At 40.4% G+C, this 17,476-nt stretch overlaps 1 protein-coding gene across 1 annotated transcript in view; it reads right to left on the bottom strand.

The window, feature by feature from the left end:
* Positions 1–17,476, bottom strand: part of EXOC2 (exocyst complex component 2) — a 146,050-nt gene that overhangs the window by 126,327 nt on the left and 2,247 nt on the right. The window contains exon 2 of the mRNA XM_054985162.1: positions 4,027–4,106. The gene's annotated coding sequence lies outside the window, so the exon portion shown is untranslated. The remainder of the gene's footprint in view (positions 1–4,026; positions 4,107–17,476) is intronic.

The following is a 17,476-nucleotide window of genomic DNA, read 5'->3' as shown; positions in this document are numbered from 1 at the left end:
CTGTGTGTGGAAATAAAAAGAGTGTTGGTTGTGACCAGAGCCTTCCAGAAGTATAAGTTTAAGGTAACATAAGGATGAGCAATTGAAGGTCCAAAGGCAAAGGTTATTTAAAAAAAAAAAAACACCCTCATGAAACATCCAGGTGGGTAGCCATGTGGGTTTGCAATAGAAGAGCAATATTTGAGTCCAGTAGCACCTTCAAGAATGACAAGATTTCCAGGGTATAAGCTTTGAAATTCAAATATCTCTGACATATCCGAAGAAGGGAGCTTTGATTCTTGAAAGCTTATACCTGAGAATTCTTGTTGGTTTTTAAGGTCCTACAGGTCTCAAATCTTGTTCTTCATGAAACTTCTGTTATTTCTTCATAAATATACTGAGTTTTAGAGATGCAGCTGCAAGTTGCTGCTCCCTAAGGTGCAAACTATCTCATATGGCAAGGGAAGAGAGAAAGAAAAATATCTGTCTCTGAAGCTGTGCCACTCAGGTTCAGGATGTTCCACTGGTGGAAGAGCCACTTATTGGAGGAACGCTCCGTAGGCTGGAAAAAGTCTTCAAACTTTGCTGAGCAGAGTGGCAGGACACACGCTGATATGCAATATCAAGCAGGAAAACAAAGACTTAGAAGATAGATACCACCTTTTTATCCAGCTTCTTCTGTCGGTGGCATACATATTTCTTCTTTGGCTCACAGCCACCTAGGATAACCACCACCACCCCGGCTGTAGGGGAGGATCCCTGGCTCCTACCTGCTCTCCTGCTGGGAGGGTAAGGAGACCTGGCAACCATACAACCACCACCCTATGAAGTAGGTTAGACCAAGAGACACCAATGGGCCCAAGATCGCTGGCAGGCCCATGGCTATGAGGAGATCTGAACTGGGATTTTCAGTTTCGTTTTCTCGGCCATGTCGGACGCTCCTCTCCGCAGGTCCGGGAGGAAGCGCCCGAACACCCTGACCGGGCAGCTGATCTGCGAAGATTAGCCCCCAGGACTCCCAGTGAGGGGGGCAGGGTCCGGGACGCTGCGGGAAGAGCCCCCCGAAAATCAATGCGGGGGGTAAATTGCCCGTTTATCCCTATGGAGGCCAGCAGACGTGCGCGGCGCCTCGAGTGCTGCCGGGCCATGGAAAACGGCAAAGAGCAGAACTAGGCGGAAGCCTGTAAGTAAGCGAATCCCTTCTGTTATTACAAGCGCACGTGAAGGAGTGGTGGGATCTGAAGCTAAGAAGGCTAGTTCTTCCCCCTCGCTGAGTTTCAGAATCCGGCTGGCGGTCCCCCCCCCTAAAATGTCAGCGAAAAAACAGAGTCCCGCTCTGGGCAAGTCGATTTCGGCTGCCCTGCAGGGGAAAGGAGAGTCGCTCGAGGAATTGGTGCGGAGGTCGGTTATCGAAGCCATAAAACCCTTTGTTGACAAGCTGAACGAAACAGATCAAAGGGTGGGCTTAATTGAGAGCGAAGTGAAAACCATTAAGGAAGAAGTGGGGGGGGCAGAGAAGTCTGCTCGGGAAAGTGCGTCACTCGTGAAGGCTACGAATAAAGAGTTAAAGCTGGTGGAGAACCAGCTGATCGGGCTACAAGTGGAACGAACACAGACAATTTTGCGCCTCCAGAACGTGAAAGAGGAGGAAAATGAGGATTTATGGGGTCTGGTCTCGGAACTATTGGCGACACCCGCGAAGGCAACTAAAGAAGAGGTTAAAAGCGCCATTTTGGAAGTCCGCCGGGCTTCTTCAAAATATGCAACGAAGCGTAAACTGCCTCGTGAGATCATCATCGATTTTTCATCTAAAAGGATCCGAGACACTATCCTATATAACTCATACAACGCGGATCTGGACTTTTTGGGTAACAAAGTCAAGATACTGAAAGACGTCCCATTTTTAGTTCGGAAAAGACGATTTAAGTATAAAAAGCTCGCAGCTCTTCTGAGGTAACGTGGAATAAAGTACAAATGGCTATTTCCGGAAGGTATCTGGTTTAGTTACAAAGATCAAGCTTACAAGATATTATCAGAAGATCAAGTAAGGGATTTTGAGGACAAAAATTCGGAATTTCAGCGAGATACCAAGCAAGAAGAAAAGGAGAAGTCTGAGGGGGGGGGAGGAAACGAGCACTGCGGCTGCAGTTGCTCAGAGAGAATTGTGTCCGGGACCCAGGAGGGGGAGGAAAACTTAATTTGAATTTGAATTGTAATTTGCATTTTGTAAGGTCAACCACTCCATCAATATTATACAAAGCTTTAATTTTTTTTAATAATGGCAGTATGAAGGGAAAGCATTCTGTGTAGTGTAGTTGTTATATGTTGTTGGTGGTGTTTTTTTCTTTCCTTCCCTTGTTCCCCTTCCTTTCCTTTGTATTGTTAGTTAATGTAGTTAATAAAAAGAAAAAAAAAAAGGAGATCTGAACTGGGTCTCCTCAGTCTGAGCCCAACATAATAACCATACTGGCTTTCATATATCTATAATGTTATTTAAAAAGTGGCAATATATTTGAATGCTCAGTTAAAACTTTATAATAGATTGTATCATCATTAGGCTCAGTAAGGTTGCAACTGTCACTGGCAATAAGCCCCGCCTGAACTCAGTGGGACTTGCTTCTGAATAAACAGGCTCCAGTGCCAAAGTAACTGTATCTGTTTCAATTTATATTCCACTCCATCTCAATAACTATTACTGAAAACGCTACCCCTCCGCCCTGATGTATTTCTCTAATCAGCGTCTAAATGACCGATAGCTTTTGATTCTGATCCTTCACTTTGAGATTCATGGGCTTCTGAAAATGGACGATTTGTATGTATGATCTCAATCTTTTCACATTAGTTTGCATTTTCAAATATTCAGCAACTTATTTCAGTTAATGTTGTAGAAGTTGGAGTAATGGAAGGCAGATAAAAACCACAAATCAAGCTGTGTCGCAGCAAGTGACAATAGCAATAAGCCTCTAGCAGACCTTGTACTTTGGACCAAAAGCCTACTCCGTATTCTTCAAAGTGCTTTCCCAACATCAGATCCTAAGAAAGTTGTTTGCTTGGAAAGCCAGTAACAGTTAAGCATCAGTGCAGCAGGCACTTTGGTGCCTTGCAACAGCATCTCAATTAAGCAGAGTATTCAGTTCTTAGAAATTCACTTTCATGCAGGTAAAAGCACCATCTGCTATATGACTGCAAGTTCTGCAATTGCTGGCAGGGAAAAAGTTGAGGTGGGGGAGGGGAGTCCTCCAAGGGCCAGCCTGTCTGTGTCAAGTACCCATATAAAGAACAACAGCCACCAGGAACATTTAACTGGAGAGGCAAGTGAAGATAACGTATTTGCATGACCATCTAATAATCTCTGGTGTGCTTTCAAATTTGAAAAATAGTTTATAGACTTTCAGTTTGTTGTCTTAGCACATGGGGAAAAAAAACTTCCAAAGAAACAGACAACCCTATGCTGAAGATACATATTATCTAGAAGGTTTATATCCAGATGTATACAAACTAAGTGAAGGGTCACTGCTGAAGCTCAACTCAACACATTTTGTTCAGACATGTATAAGCGTAGAGGAACGTGGGCCTGTCTGTTTACGGCAGAAGCTTGCTCTGCACAGAGCTGACTGGACAGTGCCCGTGCAGCATGAGGCTATTTCACTCTCTCCCTTTAGCAGCTTTGCAACTTGTAATAAATTGTGCTGGGTTTTATTTAATAACCCAACATACTAAACTGAATAAACATTCAGAAAATTTAAAAGCCACTTCTCCAGAGACCTATTCATATACATCATACTCTTAAAAATAAAGGAATTGATAGTCCATCTGAAAAAGAAGCCGGGGGGGGGGGCGGTGATAGAGAGAGGCTTGATCAGCATTTAAAGTGCTGATAAATACACTTGTCATTTGAAACTAGGCTCTATTTGCCGTGGGGAAATGTGTTCCATGTTTATATGTGCATTACAAATATTTACTGCATCTTTAGCATGATGCATCTATTTGTCATGGTTATTTTACCATAGAACTGTCCTCATAGTCAGATTATATGATTAGTCTTACCTGTTGCTCTAAGGGAGATGGCACACAGGCACCATGTATTTAGTCTGGAATGTAGCCAACCAGTAAAGTCACCTGTGAAGCTGCAAAAGAAATGAACAAAAATTTTAAAGCATAACCTTAAAGCAAGCCAATGTCTGGCAACATACACATATATGTATACACACACACAAGGTCAATCAATAAACTATTGCTATCATTTGACCTATTCAGAATTGTAACATACAAAGATTTAGATTTTTTTTACAAAAATCTAGATATTTGTTTTAAAACAAACTCTGGAACATGATGGAACCATAAATCATACAAACAGCATACAGGCATACAAATACCCAAAGACAAAACCTATCAAGCAAGCAAATAAAAAGAAATTTATATCCAGCAATGTGCCAGAAGTGACCTATTCAGGCCCTATTCAGAGCTTTTTACAAGGAGAAAGAATTGAATTGAGGTTGGATGGATGTTATATGATACTGAATAAATATTATTAATGACAAATTGTAAGTACAATGAAAGTAGAAGAAAGTACCCCTCTAACCAATTATAGTTGGCTCCAGGGATTGAACAAGAATAGGCACATGAATTCGTTCAGTTACACTAGACATCCTAATGGGTTATGGGCACAGGAGAATGCAGAACAATAATCCCAAGATCAAAATAAAAGACTCAACTAGAGAAATTTTGAGAAAAGCAATATTAATGTGAAGGGAAAATAAAGCTGTAAATATTTCAGCGATTTATTTTCCCCTCATATTTTTTCATTTTCACTGTAGTCTATAATGCCAAGGCATTCAGGTGATGCAATGGAATTAAGACTGTACTAGACAGTAATATTAGAAAATATTGGAGCATGTTTTATTGGATTTCAGAAACTGGCACGCAGTACCTCTTTGTATTATAGAATGAATACATGTAATAAAACGGCTGAGCCTCCCAAAATCTAATATTTCTACTGAAGTAGTTCTTTGCTTATTGAGGAATACTTAAAAATCCTCACTGGAATGGACAGCAAGAAGCAAAGATCCAAAGCATTAGACATTTTGATTTGGATTGGTGCCTATTATCTGCAAAATAGATGGGCATTTTTCAAAGCAATGAATGCTTGTGAAACTGTTACTGGAAATACTGTTTTCATATACTTAGATTGCATTGCAGATCTTATGCATATAAGCAGAAAAGCAAAACTGTTTTGATCATACTAACAACTGGAGAATTTAGAATAGTATTAATGTCATTTTTAGGCACAATCACTCCATGCCCTTTTCTGATAGAAACCTGTGTGCCCCCTTAGACCTACTCAGTGTCCTCTGCTAATAGCCTAATTTTGCCCATCTGGCCTCAATGAGAAATCAGGCCTTTTCTTGTGCAGAACAAGCTCTTTGGAACAGCTGTTAAAGCAAGAGTCAATATTGTTGCACTGAAGGAGGACACGTAAGGAACCTGTTAAAATTGAAGGTAAGCAGTTTTGGTGTGATGTTTGGCAATAATTTTAAGAGAGAAAATGCTATTTTCATGGGCATTTGGTTTTGGGTATTTTGTTTTGTGGATTAGGTTTATTGTTTTCCCATAACTTGGATTCATTTGCTCTGACTTCCCAATATATTGTTTGCCCCTCTAATCTGTAGCCCACCACTCAGTACCTCCGTTAATGCTCCCATACATCTAAGCACCTTTAGAGAACAAAAGAGCTTGGCAGTTTTGTTAATTATAAATTCATCCTCTTGTCTGCCATCTACTGAAGAAAAGAGAGTACTAAGGGAGCAGGTGTGCCTTGCATGAGCCTGAATAAGAGTAAAAACACTAGAGGAGGCAGTGGGAGGCACGTTGCACAATGATGAAATACTAGACAGTCATCTGCAGTCAGCAATGCACCTGTAGGAATGCACAGATGCTACAAAGAAGAAACAATACTGCTGTGCCTTGCCAATCCATACAGCACATTTCTTTATTTGATCCCAGTTAGGTGTCATCAGCCACAAACGGCAAAGTCAAGCCTAAATGTGGTGGTCTGCACACTTTGAAACTGTTTGTCACCTACTGAAGCACTCTTCCACAACATTTAGTTCCTTTTATCAGCTTCAGCTGATATGCCAGCTAGGTCAATTCCTTGGAAGGTATGATTTGGCCACAGGTGACCCATGATCTGATAGCATCTAGGCTAGATTACTACAATAAGTTTTACTTGGAACTACCTTTGAAAATTTTCCAAAAATGTGCAAAATAGTGCCCCGGATAGCCCACAGATATTTCCCCCCCATAGGAAATAACTGAGTGGGTGGGGGCACTTTCCTTAGGGCTCATAAAATTGGTTCCCAGGATTCAATATTCATGAAACCTGGTGGAGAGGCGGGGTTAGAGGACAGTCATAAGTAGGTTCCCTCCAGATTCCCTCCACTGGATAGCTCCCAGAGCGATTTTCCCATAGAAAACAATGGGCGATTTTTTCAGAAACAGCCAAACCGAATTAGTGGATTAATTCGGAATTCAGGGCATTCTGAATTTTTCCTCAGTTTTAGTAAATTCAGATTTACTGATTTTTTTTAATGCATACCTCTAGTAGTGGCATCTCGTCTTTAGAATGCCCTCCCTGCAAAGGTCACGACCTTATTATTTTTTAGGCAGCAAGCCAAAACATTTCTGTTTAGCCAGGCTTTTATCTGAAGTTTTCTCCCCTTGTTTAGGTGTCTTCTTTTTACAGTACTGCCCTGTATTATCCATTCCATGATGCTTTATGGCTTGACTGTATGCTCCTAAGGTTGTTTCATGCTGTTGGTTTATCAGCTTCTGTTTTTTCACATGCAGATAGTTTCATTGATATAGGATTAGTTTTACTGTTCTGTATGTATTATTTCTTCTTGTATTATTTATATGTCTTATGTCCCTCAGACATATTGAGAGGTTGCATACAAGTGTTCTAGAAGAACAACTGCCTCCCCAACCATCTCCCCTTCCTCACTCTCTGCTCGAGACTTCACTTCCTTGGAAACTGTCTATCATTCTTCTTTACCACATTCGTTCACTTTCTACACCTCTTCAATGGTTTTTTCCTTCCTTCCCTTATTTCACTAGATGAGCTTCCTTCCCTTATTTCACTAGATCAAGCCCTAATGACTCAACTTTATCCTTAAAGTTCTCTTTAAGGCCCACCCCCTTCTCTCTGTTCTCATATCTCAATACATACCATCCCATGACCTTTACCTCTCTAGCTCTGCTGCCATCAGTCATTTAAACTACAAACTCTTCCAGGTAGGCTTCCGTCTTTTTGTACTTGATAAAGCGCCTTGCACATTGATGATGTCATAAAAATAATACAACCACTGTACAAACAGGGTACAAAACAAAATCAACCCTTTTAAAAAGGATTGTTTTAAATCACAGATTTAAAATAGTGTGTTACTCAGTGACAGTAACTACTTTCAGGACATATTATTTAATTACCTTAATTAAATAATATGTCCTCAAAGTAGTTACTATCACTGAGCAACATACTATTTTATTTATTAATTAACTTAATTTACATCTTCTTTTTCTCCCCCTTGGGGAACTAAAGAGGATGTTGAAACATTGCACAGCTTCAGCTATTTTCAGTGAGCAGTCTGTAGATGAAGTAGACGCAACTGAAGGTTGTGGGGGGGCAAATTTGGCTCCCAAAGAATACCTCTCACAAGCAACTTCACTCAGACAGAGACACTAGGAAAACACCATTAACCTCCTGTTCTTCACAGTAATCAGCAACAGAAGCTCAGCTGAGTTCTCCCCTCATGTACCTCAACGGCTCACTTCCATGAGCCAAACCCTTAAAAAAAATCTAGTTGCTTACCAGTAGTGTAGAGTAATTAAAAAGCCAAAGCGAAAGTTATAAAAACAGATAACAAAATGAAATGTGCAATATTACAATGATTCAAAGAACCTCTTTAGGTTCACCCAAGGACTTTCTACACTGGCAAAGCTGAGATACGTCCTTGTACTAAACATACATGTAAGTGAAAGAATGCCATTCCATTCATAGAAGTGCTTGTTTTTATACAGCCACAGTTACTATTTGGGAGGTTTGAACATATTAGAAGCTCAGGTCCACTAAAGTTTATGTACTATTTAAAAAATATGGCTTGAGAATCAACTGGGTATAGTGGACAGAGTTGGATTTGGACAGGAATGATCCGAATTTTAATTGCTCAGCCATGAAGCTCAGCGGTTGACCATGGGCCAGTCACCATCTCTCAGCTTAACATATCTTACAGGGCTTCACTTGAGGATAAAATGGGGTGGGGGCATTCCTAAGGTGATATACAACAATAGAAAATAAAGTAACAGTATTAAACATCTAACAAGGTAACGGCTGCAGTATATAATTGTTGTACTAGCTGCTGTTCAAGGAAAAGGGACTTTTGGAGTGTTTTCGCACTCGGTCTTTACAGTGCGTTCATTACCTGTTTCGCATCCCATGTTTGTCTGCCTTTTACACTTCCAAGCTAGTCATGTGATGCAGCTCTGGGCTATGTTAGGCTTTCCCTGTGGTATCTGGCTACAGACAAACGGTGAATTTTTTTTTTGCCTCAGCTCCCGACTCGCTCTTGGTCCAGTGTATGCGTGTGTGAATGGTTCGCCTCTCTCAACCCCCCCTCTTCCTTCCCTATCGTAATTTGATTGGCCAGACCAGATTTAACCACACCCACCCTCATCAGCTCCCCTAACGCTTATTTTGCCATTTTTTTCTAAAGGACATTTGGTGGCAGTGCACGGTGCGGTGCAGCATCCTCCATCTGGCCCAGCCCGAGGGGGGAAAGATGGGCGCAGAGCACGAGGGAGGCAGGCAATTCCATGGGTCTGTCCATCCTGCATTCCAGAGGAACTGGGGCTTGGAGAGGCAGGCAACCACTGAGGGATGGGGTAGGCTCTGGCTATGCGCTGCACATGGCACCGACGAGCAGAGTCAGGGCAGGTGGCAGCTCAGCCATGCCCGTTGCTCGCCCCGTCCACTTCTTTACTGGGCGAGCAGAGCTGGAGCAGGCTCTTCTCCCCTCCCCCGTCTGAATTTATTTTTTTTACTGTTTCTGAAGTGAAGAAATGTTGCGAGTGATGGCTCAGCCATGCCTGTTGCTCGCCTTGTCTACTTCTTTACTGGGCGAGCAGAGCTGGGGCGGGCTCTTCCCCCCTCTCCCCTCAGCTCCCCATCTGATTTTTTTTTTTTAGTATTTCTGAAAGAAAGCATCCTTACAGTGTTTTTAATTGATGTACAAAATGCATTAAGCACTTTAAAACAGAATTGTGGGCATTTAACAGTGCCCTGTGATGAGTGGTTGAGCGAGTACACAAAGCAAGCAGAATAGCGGCTTCGTGGAGAAGGGAGCTTTCCCCACCACAAACCAAGATTATTTTCTTATAAGCATGCAGTTCAGACCTGACTAAATGGAGTGGCTCCTCCTCCCACACACACCCGTTTCAATCCTGTAGCCTTCCCTGAACTCGCTCTTTTCTGATTGCAGAGAACAGTAAAAAAAAAAGGGGGGGAGGAAGTTGGAGATCATTCCGTGAATCGAATTGGCAGTGGGGGTGAAAGCATGGGTTGGTGTTAATTTCACTGCAGCCGCTCTTGCGCTGTCTTCCTTGCAAGTAAAAATGCTCAAGCTGTAACCATTTCACAGCAAAACTTGGCGCTACTTTCAACAATTTAGGTTTGAAATGGAAGCACAGAGAGGGGGTGGGGTTTCTTGGCGTTACCACACATACTCAAAAAATGATGTGTATTCAGTAGCCCAAAAACCTCGCAGCAAAACAAGTGCCTGATCTGGAGTATAAAATTCAGCAAAGAATGTGAGACTGAATTGGGAGTGGAGAGTGTAAAAAGCGGCAGTGCAAAGCCGCTGCCAGGCCTATAGGGGCAAAAGCTCAAATCCATCGGTTTTAAATGTGAGTGTGAAAGGGGCCTTTCTCTCTCCATCGGCTTCAACAAGATGCCTGGTCGCTGATTAATCCCAAGGAGAGAGCAGCCAACAGCTGGCCTATTGGTTCTGTTTTCATCTCCTTTGGTAGAATGGCTGGGCATTGATGGAGAAAGGGACCAGGTGAGAGCTGGCCAAGCAGGCTCCTTGGAGCAAGAGTGAGGTAAAAATATAATAATAAAGAACAATATTGTGATTTGTTCAGGCAACTCAGATCTTGTAAAACTTATTTTAACTGTAAATCACTTGGAACAGAATTGTGTTGGTCTTGAGGTAACAATCTCTACTCTTGAACAGCTTACCTTGTTCGCCAATAAAAAGTGTTTGGAAACTTTACCCACCCCCCCTAAAAAGTGAAAGATTTCAGAACGAAGTCAGATTGTAAGATTACATTTCAAGGAGGGAAGAAGGTCCGCCTTATAACTAGGTGCTTTTCCTTCAAGTGTAGGCTGCTCTAGAAACATTCACTCAGCTTTACAAAGCAGTAACTCCAGATGAAGTTCAATCATTTGGATGTTACATGGTTGTATGGTAAGAAAAGGTCTGGTTAATATATATATATATATATTTATGAACAAGCTCTAGGTGCAAGTCTTATTGATCAGAGGATCCAAAGAGATAAAAAACCAAGAACCTGAAATTTAATAGGAGGACCCCAGTTTAGGACAAGCAAACTAATCAATAAATTATATAGAGCTTCATATTCACAATATAATTAAGAAGGAGGGAGAACTGAAGGGGGAAAGGAGCATAAACCAGTCAAAATTCTTACCTCAATGAAGTGTGAAAGCAGACTCTTCTTAACACATGCTCCACTTAGCTTTAATGTACTACATCCCTCCCTCCCTAGTTTGTGTTCTGCACTGGGATCAGTAGTTCTGGTTGTAAGTGTAGTATAAAGGTTGGAGTTGGCAGTTGTGGAGGAAAGTAATAAGAAGGGAAGGAGACAGTGGTGGAAGGCAAGACAAGGAAGAGTAAGGAAACACAAGAAGAACACGGAGGAAAGAGATGTCAGATTTATAGGATTTGAGGGGCAAACAAGGCACTCGGGAATAGCCATACATGTTACAATTTAAGCACCATTGTTAAATCTCTCCCTCCTTCTCTTTGTCAGACAACTTTGCCCCATTTCAAGCAATACTAATTTCCTGCATCACAAGGGTTGCCTACACTGGCTTGGGGAGTTTGGTGAGAGTAAGCCATAGAGTCCATCTTCTGAAGCTACCATTTCCTTTGGGGGTCCTGATCTCAGTAGTCTGGAGATCAGTTGTGATTCTGGGAACACTCCGGACTCCACATGAAGGTTGGCAAACCAAATCATAATTTAATGCATTAAACACTTTTGGTGTGATCTGCAGGAAATTGGGGGAAGATGTAAGAGAAGAGGTGGAATACTTGGGGAGCAGTGAGGAGACGGGAACATAGTCAGAACTACTGAATTAGAATATTTACTGGGAGTATATTGAAAGAAGTGGTTTTGCTTGGCTACAACCCACAGGATAAAGCCTGTCAAAAAAAGGAGGTTGATCGATTGGCCAGTCAAATACGGCCAAGTATTTTTAAAGCATTAACTTTATAAAAAATGAATAAAAATACTCTATTTGATACTAAAGCTAATTAAGAGAACTATTATAAAGCAATGAAATTAACTTTTTAAACTCATAGGCACAGATGACTTTTTGAAAATGCGAACAGTTCAGATAAGTAGTCAGTAGAGGCTTTGCTATGCTCCTCAGTTTGCCCCTGACTATTTCAAAGCAGGGGGCAAGCAGCCCTGTCCTTGCTAGTAAGTGATAACATAATGAAAAAAGGAAAGCTTCCACCTTGGCTCTATGGAATATTTGACTGCGGTCCCATAGGCAGTCAACAGCTGACTGGTAAATGAATGTCCTGGGTGTGTAAGGAACCCTATATATTCCTAGGTGGCATCACATCCACCTAACACCAAACTCTAACACATTTGTGTAAGAGGTTTTCTGAATAAAACTACAATGAAAAGTGAAGCAGTCATGCAGTATATTTCATTCATTAGAATAGTCACCACAGGCTACTAAGGACTTTTCAGATACCCAGCACTACATTTCTGGACACCCTTGTAACACTATACATTTGGACAAACTACACAAAGAAAAATAGAGAATTCACTTCTCCACAAACACACACAAACAATGGCGTTAAAATACGACAATGATATTCTCTGCTCTCTCTGGAGATTGATAGAACCATAAATTTGCTACAGCCTTCAACATTGCTAGGAGAATCTTACAGGCTTTGTTGCTGCATCAATAACACAAAGTTCATTCCTGCGGGCCTGCCAGAAAAAGACTAGGAATGAGTAAGCTAAACAATGCAGGAATTCCAAGTCATATTAAGAGTGCATGCATGTTTATTTAAATAATGAAAGGAGACTTGTCATTTTGAAACAAAAATTGGTCATGAACGTTGTATTTGCTTTTAAAAAATTCCCAAACATCTCTAAGCTACTTATAATGAAAAGTACATACGAGATATTTTTACTGCAAAACAGGAATAACTGTTATTTTGTCTTGTCCAACATTTCATGCCCAAATACCAATCATGTAAATTTTCACAAATATTTTTCATTTATTCTAACATTAGTTTTCAACTTGACCATGCCCACAATAGGCTTTTGAAACAGCCTTCAGTATAAAATAATACAATAATGAAAACAAAACAAAATGTTTTAACTTTATGCCAAAATACTACATTTGAGAGAGATTAGAAGATTCAAAACCATACATCAGCGCCTCTGCTCCATTATGTGATGCAAACGAGAATATTTCTGACAGCCCTAAAAGCAATGCTAAAACCCCAAATATCTTAAAACATGTGCTATTGCAGACTTCACACAATTCCTGTATTTCTATATTTTGTCAATATCTTAAAATCCCTCCTTTAAAATGCCACAAAAAGTACATCTTCCAGGCTCTCTCTCTATATATCTTGACATAGTAAAACCAAAATAATCACAGCACTCAGCAGTGCCATTAACATTTCTGAGTCACAAGGGATTAGCAGGCTGGACTTGAAGCAGATGCTGGAAAAGCACTCCGTCGAGGAGTTCAGCGCATATTTCAGACTGTGCCGCAGCTGTGAGGGATTGCTGCCACTAACTGTGGAATCAAACTCAGGAGAAACTCTGGGCACAGTTCCGGCATCCGAAATAAATTAAAGTAAACAGTGTTGCTCTCTCTCATCCACCCTGTTAGCAGCCTCTCGGCCAAGCTGGAGACCACACAGCCAGACCACACAGCACCAGCTGAACTGGCTCGCACGCAACATCCAGAGGCTGTCACTCAGCTGAGGTCCTGGGACGATGGGGGTGGGAAAGTGTGTGTGTATTTAAGAAAGCCGCTTGTCGCCATCTCCTCCTCCTCCTATCTTTGCAGCTGGTTTGAGTGCGGTGTGGTTTTGGAGAGGAGGGAACCAGGGGATCTGTGAGCCTTGTTGAGAACACAGGCCAGCAGGAACAGCCTTTTGTCAGAATGCCTTTTTATCTTCTGCACTAGCACAGGGACTGATGCAGAACAAAAGCTTCCACTTCATGTGCATCTATTAAAAATTCAGAGAATTACAGTGCAATCCTATGCAGAGTTAATCTAGTCTAAGCCTATTGATTTCTATTCTATACATGACACCACTTCAAATTTTACCAAAAAAAAAAATCCTTATGGAACAAATCAACTGCAGTGGTCAAGAGAATAAGCAGAGAATCAGAAAGCCCCTAGCTGGCTTTAGGCATCATTATCTCTCAACCTCCATCAACCCATTTGCATAATGGAGATATTATTGTAGTTAAGATCAGCAAATCAGTCTCTGTGAATGCTTTGAATGTTCTCAACCTCCAGATGAAGCTAATCTATTAACTCCAGGAGAAGATCCGTATCCCTGCCAGAGAAGATGACAAGAAGGAAGTTGGACAGGATTTGGGGGTGAAGAATATGAGTGCAAACAAGTCAATCTCAAGGAAGAGAATAGATGCTGTTTGCTTGTCACACTAATACAAGTATCCCTTTTAGCTTTCTACACATTAAAAATAATAATAAATAATAATAACTGCACTTATATACTGCTCTTCTAGACAGATTAGTACCTCACCCAGAGGTAAACAAGTTAGTGTTATTATTATCCCCACAATACAGCTCGGGAGCTGAGGCTGAGAGTAATGGCTTACCCAAGGCCACCTACTAAACTCATGGCAATAGTGGGATTTTAACCAGCAGAGTGCTGATTCACAATCCAACCACTTAACTACTATGCTACTGCAGCATGTAAAAGAAGGAAGAAAGCTTACCATGCAACCTGAAAGGGCTGCATTTGGGAACGCCCAAAGAAGGCCCATTATGCATACACATTTAAGATGGGCTCAAGGGCTGGAATAAGCTAACATTCTGGATGTTACAGGATATGATGGATGCTTTTCTTGTAGAAATGATATCCCATAATGCTTAGAGATAGGGAATTCGTTTTCTGATAGCTCTTTAATATTTATCTGTTCACATGGCTGGGTGTTCACACTATAAACTGAACTGGAACTGATGAACGCCGTCACTTCAGTAATGTGATCGGTTCAACTTAATCCTATCTGTGTACACGCAAAAGTAAATCCCAATGAGTTAAACAGAATGTATTTGTGTGCAAGAGCCTTACACAAGCTCAATTTTTATACACACACTGTCCAGAAACATAATTTAAGCAACTTAACTTTTGTTCACAAGTCAGAACGTTGCCTAGCTGGAATATTTTGAGAAAGAACTAATGGGCTGATGAAAGCAAGTGATTGTTAAAACGTCTTGCTCAAGTTGTTTTTTAACTATTTGTTTTTATTGCAATTAAAATCAGTTTCATTTGCCTCTGCAAATCAACCCTTCCTGTAACACATAAAAGGAAAGGTCACATTAAATGCAATATTAAGGGAATATCCCAGAGAAAATATACACGAACTTTGGTGGAGCTCAACAAGCAGGATGATCGTAGATATGAACTGAAAACTAGGCTTACCAACCCATGGGAAAAATACTAATTTCCAGGAAGCTGTTCCTTAGAGTAACAAGGGAATTTTGAACAATATAAAATCTCATAAGTGGCTTTCCTTAGAAAAATGTTTTGGCTAAACGTTTTGATTTTTTTTAAAAAAATGGATAAACATTCAACTTCATATCACAAGTCCTCACCAGATCCCCAGAGTGAAGTAGCCAGACTAGAGTATTGACACCATGAACAGAACTATTGTTTTTAATAACTAGATTTGCTTAAAAACGGTTTCAAGTAGTGATTTCTCCCCCCTCGAGACCTATCTGACCAATTCCATTTATAATTATGTTCACATTTTCTGTCTTTTTAATGTGGCTGGAAGCAGAAGTTAAGACAATTCTGACATCACAAACCAAAATCAATGAACTAGTAAATTGCAGCAAAATGATAGCACAAATGATTCATTTATTCTGTTGACTATATCCACCAAGCCATTTTCTCATACATGTGGAAGGCATGCAAAACTGGGACACAATTGAGCCACCAATCTGCACTAGCCTGGGTAGATTATTAAATCAGTGGTTTGCAAACTGTTCTCCAAAGAATCTCTGAAATTCATTGGAAGCATATCCAGGATCTCTCAATCTGAAGACCAGCAACAGAGGACAAGCGTTCTTGAAAGACAACTTGTTCACTACTACTGAGAGTCCACTGCAATGTACAACCACAAAAGAATACCAAATTTATTCTAGGGGACATTTTCCATTTGTATGTGCTTGACTAGTGAGTAACCCACATGAACCAAATACATGTATTACAACACATCACAAATCCTATACAATAAGCAGGAGTTTCCAAGCAGGTAGTTGGGACTTCCTTGACAGACAAGTTAATGTAAAAATCATTCCTAGAATATGGAAAGTATGAAAACCATTAACAAACATATGGTCATGTGGCAAATACAAGTGGCATGGGGCTCTCTTCACTTGATACTGTCTTATATTCATCTTTTTGTTGTCTTTACCTCTCTTTTCTTCTCTCTACTCTTTCAGTTATCACTCCTATTGTCAAAATTTAGACTGTTAATTACTTGGAATACTAATTTTATTTCTTTGCTTATTCTATGAAATGTTATTATGTCTACTAATGGCATTCTATACAAATGGCTGTAGAGCCACAAAAAGTGTCATGATTGGTATATTTTGCTCCTACTTTTTTGTTATACCACCCCATGCACACATTTTTTTTCTATACCTACCAATCAAAAACAGTTCCTTTAATTTCAACCATCACCTTTAACTTTCAGCTATGCCAATTGCTTTATCAAGTACTGGAGCTCAGATCCAACAGACCATTTCCACAAACTGAAGGATTTCCATCTGTAGAGCATGACTTTCTCACTGCCTAGAGAACCAGCATTTTAGACAACCTTTGGGGCTGCATTGGGAGAAGGGAGTCAAGACATTGCGTTCCATTCTGCCCAAAGGAACACTTCATTAGACCAAAACTTAAGAGCTTGAACTTAACTGTGACATCTTTGGACATCTTTAAAGCTTAGTAATTGCATTTGCAAAGAATTATAATTTCGAGCACAATACAGCCAAGACTCAGCTCCTTGGTCTATTAATATCCAACAACTAAAACTGAACACAATCCCCCCCCCCCCCAACATTGCCTTCATGGCAAACCACCTCTGTTAGTCTAATGCCATGAAAACCCCACTAGGGGTAGCCATAAGTCAGCTATTACTTGACTGCACTCCACCACCATTGCCTGTAGTAAGCATTCTCTTAAAATTTGCTCTTGGGTATCTCCCCTATCTTTTTGCTATGTATCTGCACTGCTTCCTAACACTTCTCTTCATTGTATGAACTTTATCTAGTATTCTGTATGTGACAACACAATGTTTTATTAGTCTATTTTAGACATGTTATTTTAAATAGAGTAAAATTATGCTTGTTTTTCCTCCAATTTCTTTTTGCACACACCTTTGCCATGCTATTTTGGACAGTTATTAATAGACAATAAATCTAAACACTGAATTTTGCTTCCTTTTCACTGCCTTTCCATGTTCCTGCCTTTGAAGTGGTATGCGCCTTTATATTTTTGTAATTACCTGTCAGTTTCTTCCCATTTAATTTTTTTTTCTTTCATTGACTTAGTTCTATAAATTTCCTAATTTACTGGCAGGTGTTCTCAGGTTTTTTATCTGATCATTCAGCACTTATTTTTGGTTGGCTAATATCTGTTGGGCTCTTAATCTTATCTGTGGTTTTCTGGCACAGTCTTATTTCTTCCATCTATTTACAGGTCTAATGTTTCCACCTTTCATCATTTACTTCCTCTCTCTCTGTTTTTATTCTTCTGCATTGATCATTGCCTACCTTATATCACTCTCCTATATTCCCCCACCTCCAGTCTTAAAAAAATGTTTTTGCTTTTGTCTGCCCAAGTCTTACTTTCTTACAGTCTACAGCAATTGGGAAGAGTTATCAGATTTATACATCAGGTTTTCA

This window comes from Eublepharis macularius, chromosome 7, assembly GCF_028583425.1.
Source record: "Eublepharis macularius isolate TG4126 chromosome 7, MPM_Emac_v1.0, whole genome shotgun sequence".
NCBI lineage: Eukaryota > Metazoa > Chordata > Lepidosauria > Squamata > Eublepharidae > Eublepharis > Eublepharis macularius.
Note: the sequence above shows the minus strand (reverse complement) of the source record. Positions and strands in the feature narration are given on the sequence as shown.